This window comes from Pyrus communis, chromosome 1 (genome assembly GCF_963583255.1).
Source record: "Pyrus communis chromosome 1, drPyrComm1.1, whole genome shotgun sequence".
Lineage (NCBI taxonomy): Eukaryota > Viridiplantae > Streptophyta > Magnoliopsida > Rosales > Rosaceae > Pyrus > Pyrus communis.
Window position 1 is genome coordinate 28,953,962 of NC_084803.1, and position 8,506 is coordinate 28,962,467.

An 8,506-nucleotide genomic window follows, 5' to 3' on the forward strand; every position below is an offset into this window, starting at 1 on the left:
GAAGTGATTGTGGGTTTTGGAAGGAAATGCATGGCCTTGGGGTTGGTTTAAGAGAGAATGGGCTAGGCCCTTTGTTTTATGTCCAAAGTGAAAATAAGGCCTTCAAATTCGTCCAAACTTTGGCTCCATGGATAAGCTATCCAATCCATGCCCAAAAATGCTCCAAATAGCCTCAAAATGCACTTTCTTGCTCCCTAAGCCCTTAGAACCTGAAAACACACAAAAGAAGCATAAAGAACTAAAATAACTAAAGAAACATAACGTAAATGTACGAGAACAAGCCATTTAAGTCGCATAAATATGCTCCTATCAAATACCCCCACACTTATCTTTTGCTAGTCCTCGAGCAAAACAAAACAACAAAAGAACACGAAACTAGACAAAACGAACAAAACACAACCTACACCTTCCAACAATTGTCTAATGGATTTCCAATGCACATGACAAGTTAAAAATCATTAGTCCCATAGATTTTTGTCATCTTCACACTTAAGTACATTCTTACTCATAGTCACCACATATTATTTCACAAATAAGCATTTAAAACCATGTTTTGAATGTAGTAACATGCCTTAGAGAATTTGCTCAAATCCTTACAAGATATGCACTCGTTTTTCACACAGATTTTCTGACTACACACCCTAAACTAGTTATATGTGAGAAGATTGATGTAAACATAAAAACGAACACTCACATATATGTATTTCAAAGGAAGCAATTTCTGGAGTTAACAAGCATGTTTAGATATGATCTCATGAATGGAATGCTACTACTTAGATGCGAGAACCAGTGACACCATAAGCTCATATCAATTCCAAACTCCACATTTTGAAACACATAACACTCAAGATAGAAGTCAAAGGGTTGTAACGGGGCTAGGGTATTGGCTAACAATGAAAGGTGAAGGATAAACAAACATTCTTAAAGCAATAGTGAGCAAAGTATTGAATTAGGCACTTAGAATTCCCTTAAGAACGCAGAAGTCAACTTTGAACACCCAAGGGAAAGTCACACAAAACTTAGGGCCATATTCAACTTTTTTTTTTTTTTTTTTTTTTTTTATGAATCTCAAAACATACATATAAACGTAAGAACAAACTTTTACTCCCCCACACTCATTTTCTTGCATAATGTAACTCAAAAGGAATTCATTTAAGTTATGCTCACTATACTTTAAGAACAAGGGTATAGGAAAGTCCTACTCTAGGCTAGGTAAGGGGTGATGTGGGTTAACAAAGAATAAAGGCTAAACGAGGCTCAACGGGGTTAAAACTTACAATAAATACGAAATATGGGAAGTAAGGCTATTTGGTTATGGTGGCAACTACACAACTTCATCTTGATATATGTTATGCAATTCAATGTCATGCTTTGAATGAAACGGATATAAGTTCTAGCATTTAGTTCTATCATGATACAATTGCATTCTAAGTAGTAACCAAGCAAGGAATAATGAGATCATGCAACAACTTTAGAAAACAAGAAATCACAGATTATACTCTCCAAAGAACGTTATAGGCTCAAGTCTCTCAGGGTTGTAGCGTTTGTTTGAGTTCCTTCCTTCAAGCATGTTACAAAAACGAATTTTTTTTTTTTTTTTTTTTTTTTTGATTGCATGTGAAGTCATACATTATAACCATAACCAAGCATATACCAAGAGTAAATCAAACTTTTCTCTATGTTTATAACTCTTTCTAACCGTCATGCAATTATAAACCAAATCCTTAACATTGTGTTGGAAGGTACCCTAAGACACAAACACACAAAAACGACTCAAAACACTCTTTTTAGGTTTTTCAAAACAATTTTTTTCAAATTTTTATGGGATTTTCGAATTTTTAAGACAAAACACACTGAAACAGTTTTAAAACAGTGAGAAACAACATGTGAAGTGATAGGTGATAAAATCCAACGAATTTTCATCAAATATACTTAGTTACCCCCCCACACTTAAATCAAACATTGTCCTCAATGTTTTAAGCATAGATTCACACAAAGCATAAGTAAATACACAAAAAGCACTTAAACATACTAAACATGGCAGAATGTAATTAACAAAGAGAAGAGTTTAGAGACGCAAATCTGGTTATAGAGTGTAAATTCCATCTTCTCCTTGGTAATTGCATTGAGGCTTTGATCTTTGTGATTCCACAGGCTTACTCTTGAACTGGTTTCTGCCCATCGTTGATTTTCCTTTGTGCTACTTCTTGAACTGGGCAGCAGGATGGTTCTTTTGGTCTCCCCTGAAGGTCTGAGCTTACCCCTTTGGTCTGTTTCTTTGTTCAATTTTTCCAATTCGTATTGAAAAGGGTTGGAGGATAACTCAGCCTATGTTTGTCTCCACATGCTTCAATGTATCATTTTCACTTGCCTTACTCGCTCCCCTTTGCAGAAGTGGTCCCTTCTCCGAAAGTGTATCAACCGTTGAAGATGACTACTCGAGAGCAACGCTAGGTAAGCAATCAGGAATAGATTCCAGGCAGTTGGCTCCAGATCGGAAGACTGACTCCAAGTGCCGGCTGATTGCTTCTTTTACTTTGCCATGCGAGTAAGAACAAGGACAAAGAAAAAGACAGGGAAAGAGCATGATATGAGATACTTTTGCTTTTGACCTTGATGATATGAGATACCTTTGCTTTTGAAGAAGCGGTGAATGAATCAGCACATGTATTTGTTATGCTGCTTCCTCCTGGGTCATCTGTACTCCAGGTATCTGGTATCATCTTTGGGGAAGAAGAAAATTTTGAGTATTTCAAAAGGCTTTGCTGGGAGTGCGCCCTCAGAGGTGAGAGAGAGTTGGTGGGCATTTTCTTCAAGTCTGCCTTGCCATAAGAGATGAAGGTCGACAAATATAGGGATTTTCTGAATAGCAAGTGGTGGTACTATTCTTTTACCCTTTGTCGACAAACTTCTCTTCGATTTCTGAACGAACGGCTCTTCGATTTCTGCATGGCAAAAGTAGTCACGGGTGCGGCTCTTTTGACAAAGCTGCACGCGTTTTCTGAAAAGCAGAGAAAGCGTCGCCGAACTTTGCGCTTGTCGGCTAAAGACGTGTAAATGAGATGATGGCCTCCACGTGTTATCAGCTTTGTCAGATATCTTTTGACAAAGCTGAACGCGTTTTCTGAAAAGCCGCGAATGCGTCGTCGAAATTTGCGGAGGAAAATCCGGATCTCTGAATCGGTGGACGCGTCGCCATGGCTTTTTATGGAGCTATCGATCACCCCAACAAATACACTCTGAAGAAATCCCATTCTTGAAAAATCGACTCCGGCCCTTTGAGAATTAACTCCATCCACCCCTTCTTTCTGAACACTTTTGAAAAATGGCAAACTCATCGAACCTTAGCTTGGAATTGAGCCTTAGCAGTGATACGGGCGTGCCGCGTCAAGGTAACGTATGGCGCCCTTCTTTCTTTTCTTCTAACGGTCCTCTCACAGGTGAAGACTTCGTGATACAGGACGCCACAACAGCTACAATAGTAGCTAGGAACCTCCTCACTCCAAAAGATAGTAGGCTGCTGTCAGGACGGTCCGATGAGTTGGCCGTTCAAGAGTCCCTCGCACTTAGTGTTCAGTGTGCGAGTTCTGTGTCCAACATGGGCCAACGCCTGCTTGCCCGCTCCCGTCAGGTGGAATCATTGATGGCAGAGGTGGAAAGTCTCAAGCAGGAGATCCAGCAGCTGAAGTATGAGAATAGAAGTTTGCACGTGCTTGCAAACAACTATTCGACGGGCATGAAGAGGAAGCTTGATGAGCTGCAAGAGTCTGAAGGTCGGATTCACAGTGACCGTCAAAGGTTCTCTTCTTTCCTCCAGAGGCACCTTTTTCCTGGCTCATCCAGCGCTTGGCCAAGTATTGAGGCCTGGAATGCTCTATCTTCGATGCCTTCTGCTCCTACGCCTTCCGCTCTGATGCCTTCTGTTCCTACGCCTTCCGCTCCGATGCCTTCTGTTCCTACGCCTTCCGCTTCAAGAGTAAAGCCACGTAGTGGGGCCTCAAGCAAACAACCTTTGTGAAGCACCATCTTTCTTTGTTTAGCAGTGCCTATCAATAAATCAAACATTTTCTCAATGTTACAATCATAGACTCACACAATTAATAAACAAACAAACAATAACAACTAAACAACCTAACAAGGCAGAAACGAAATAGCAACAAAGAGAAGAGTTTTTTTTTTTTTTTTTTTTTTTTTTTTATCAAATTTTCGGAGTTTTATACCAAGACACTATAAAACACACTAAAACACTCTAAAAACGCTTAAAACAGCAAGAAACAACATTCTAAGTGAAAGGTGAATAAATCCCACGAAATTCATGCAAATACAAATTGTTTACCCCCCCACACTTAAATCAAACTTTGTCCTCAATGTTTTAAGCAGAAAGTCACAACAGAGCAAGCAAATAAACAAATACGAGAAAGAAAGCAAAGTAAAGGCAGTAAAGAAAAAGAAAGGAATAAAAATAAGTCTCTTAAAGGGGTTTCCAAGTTCTTCTCTATTCGGATGCATGGGTTGCCTCCCACGAAGCGCTTTCTTTTACGTCTTGCAGCCGGACGGTACCTCCGTTTAAGCTTGACTAGGTTCCACGGCATGGAGGGGTACCTCCTCCACGACATGCTCCTCAAATGTCTCGTAATAGGGCTTCAATCGATGCCCATTCACTTTGAAATCTTGCTGCGTCCTTGAACTTTTGATTTGCACTGCACCATGAGGGAAAACATTAGTAACAACAAACGGGCCAATCCATTTAGAACGCAACTTACCAGGAAACAAACGTAGGCGAGAGTTAAAAAGTAACACTTTCTGCCCAACTGTGAAGGTCTTGGTTCGAATCATTTTATCATGGAATGCTTTGGTCTTGGCTTTGTACATCCGGGCATTCTCATAGGCTTCATTCCGAATCTCCTCAAGTTCATTCAATTGGAGCTTCCTATGAACTCCCGCTGCATCTATGTCCATGTTGAAAATCTTCACGGCCCAATGTGCCTTGTGCTCTAACTCTACGGGCAAATGACATGGCTTACCATAGACGAGCCGAAAAGGTGACATCCCAATGGGTGTTTTGTATGCCGTACGATATGCCCACAGTGCATCATCTAAACGTAAGCTCCAATCCCTCCTTGTTGGTCCAACGGTCTTCTCCAAAATTTGTTTGATTTCTCGGTTAGACACCTCGGCTTGGCCATTTGTTTGAGGATGGTAAGGTGTGGAGACCTTATGGTTGACATGGTACTTTCTTAGCAACGCCTCAATGGTCCGATTGCAAAAGTGAGACCCTCCATCACTTATGATTACTCTTGGCATTCCAAACCTAGCAAAAATGTTAGTTTTCACGAAATCTGCAACCACCTTAGAATCGTTAGTACGGGTGGCTTTTGCTTCCACCCATTTAGAAACATAATCAACGGCTAGCAAGATATAAGTGAAACCATAAGATGGAGGGAAAGGGCCCATGAAATAAATGCCCCAAACATCAAAAATTTCAACATTAAAGACAGGGGTTTGCGGCATTTGGTCCTTGGTACCTATGTTACCCATTCGTTGGCAACGATCACAAGACATACAAAAGGTTCTAGCATCCCTAAATATAGTCGGCCAATAAAAACCACACTCTAGAACCTTGAGGGCAGTGCGTTGTGTGCCAAAATGACCACCACATGCATATGTGTGACAAAAGCTTAGAATAGAGTGAAATTCAGAATCATGCACACATCTACGTACAATTTGATCTGAGCAATACTTCCACAAATAAGGGTCATCCCAAACATAGAAACGTGCATCATTTTTAAGCTTATCACGTTGGTGCTTGTTTAGTTCATTTGGAATTTGTTTAGCCACCAAGTAATTCACTAAATCTGCATACCATGGTTCACTTACCTCAATGGATAGCAGCTGCTCATCGGGAAAAGTTTCAGGGATAGGCACGGCATGTTCATGCTCCTCGTGGATCATTCGGCTTAAATGGTCAGCCACTACATTCTCGCTTCCTTTCTTATCCCGGATTTCAATATCAAATTCTTGAAGAAGAAGAATCCAACGGATAAGCCTCGGCTTTGCTTCCTTTTTCGTGAGCAAGTACCTCAAAGCTGCATGATCAGAATAAACGATTACTGTAGTACCAATTAAATATGAACGGAATTTATCTAAAGCAAAAACCACAGCTAGAAGTTCTTTTTCCGTCGTGGAGTAGTTCAATTGGGCATCATTGAGAGTCCGAGAGGCATAGTATATGACATGCGGCCGCTTGTCTCTTCTTTGTCCTAGAACAGCTCCTAATGCATAGTCGGATGCATCGCACATGAGCTCGAACGGAAGGCTCCAATCTGGAGGTACAATAATGGGGGCCGAGACTAGCTTCTCTTTGAGTTAGTTAAATGCCGAATTACACTCTTCATCAAACTTGAATGGCACATCTTTTTGAAGCAATCGGCAAAGAGGGTTGGACATCTTGGAGAAGTCCTTGATAAAACGCCTATAGAACCCTGCATGGCCAAGAAACGAACGTACCTCTCTAACCGAAGTAGGAGAGGGTAAGTGACGTACAAGGTCTATTTTCGATTTATCTACTGCAATTCCTTTTTCTGAAACAATATGTCCTAAAACTATACCTTGTTTCACCATAAAGTGACATTTCTCCCAATTCAAGACAAGGTTAGTTTCAACACATCGTTTCAAAATTAAGGTCAGATTATCCAAGCAATTATCAAATGAACTCCCAAATACACTGAAATCATCCATGAAAACCTCAATGATCTTTTCAACAAAATCGGAAAATATACTTACCATACACCTTTGGAAAGTGGCCGGTGCGTTGCATAAGCCAAATGGCATGCGACGATAAGCAAATGTTCCAAAGGGACATGTGAATGTGGTCTTCTCTTGATCATCCGGGGCTATCACAATTTGGTTATATCCAGAGTATCCATCAAGAAAACAGTAAAAAGCATGACCGGCTAACCTTTCGAGCATCTGGTCGATGAATGGCAAAGGAAAGTGATCTTTCCTAGTCATGGCATTTAGCTTCCGGTAATCGATACATACCCGCCATCCAGTCTGAATGCGTGTAGGCACGAGCTCATTCTCATCATTCTTGATAACAGTTACTCCGGACTTCTTGGGAACGACTTGAACTGGAGAGACCCAACGGCTATCGGAGATAGGGTAGATCACTCCGCAATCCAAAAGCTTGATTATTTCCTTCTTCACCACTTCCATCATCGGAGGGTTGAGACGGCGTTGAGCCTCTCGAGTTGGTTTAGCCCCCTCCTCAAGAAGTATACAGTGCATGCATGTGGTAGGGCTTATTCCTTTAGTGTCGGCCAAAGTCCACCCTATGGCCGTTTTGTGCTCTCGCAGCACTCTCACAGGCTTCTCCTCCTCCATTGCCGTGAGACTTGACGAAATGATGACGGGCAATGTTTCGCCTTCTCCCAAAAACACATACTTCAAATGGTCCGGCAACGGCTTAAGTTCAAGCGATGGTGCCTGAACAACAGAAGGTAGCATCTTAGTGGAAACTGAATTTGAAAGTGAGAGTGGAACCTTACCATATTGTTGTGGCAATGACTCAAGGGCTGCCACAACCTCAATTATTTCTTCACTAGAACCCATTGCAAAGAATTCCTCCTCATTGCCATGGCCTTGCATTGGCCCAAATCCTTCATTTTTGCGCTCTATGGCCTTAGTGATGGTTGTTTCCAGGGCGTCCTCGTTCAATTCTTCAAGGTATACCTGCGCCAAAGAATAGATAACATCAATGGAAAAACAAGAATGGTCATCAACGGGATATCTCATAGTTTCAGAAATATTAAAATCAATCACTTCCCCATCGAATTCCATTGTCAAGGTGCCTTTGTATACATCAATCTTCGTTCGGGCCGTCTTCATGAATGGCCTACCAAGGAGAATCGGCAAAGATGTAGAATGGGCTGAATCCTCCATGCCTAGGACGTAGAAATCAGCCGGAAAAATTAAATGGTTCACCTGCACAAGCACATCTTCCAAAACTCCTTTTGGATACGCGTTAGAACGATCGGCCAATTGTATAATTACACCATCTTGTTTTAATTCACCCAAATTCATAGATGCATAAATAGAATAAGGCATGACATTTATGGATGCACCTAAATCAAGCATGGCATGTTCAAAATGATTATGTCCAATCACACAAGGAATCGTGAAACTACCGGGGTCTTTGCACTTGGTAGGCAATTTACGTTGCAAAACAGCGGACACATTCTCGCTTACCTTCACTACCTCTTTGTTTGCCCTTCTTCTCTTTGTATTGCATAGGTCCTTGAGGAATTTAGCATACTTTGGAACCTGTTTGATTGCATCGAGAAGCGGTATGTTCACTTGCACCTTCCGGAACGTTTCAAGAATGTCCTTCTCGCTTTCTTCTTTTTTTTCTTGCATGAACCTGCAAGGAAAAGGTACATTGGGCAGATTAGGACGTGAAGTACATGAATTTGAACTTAAATTACCTGATTTGGCCGAGTTAGGGTGA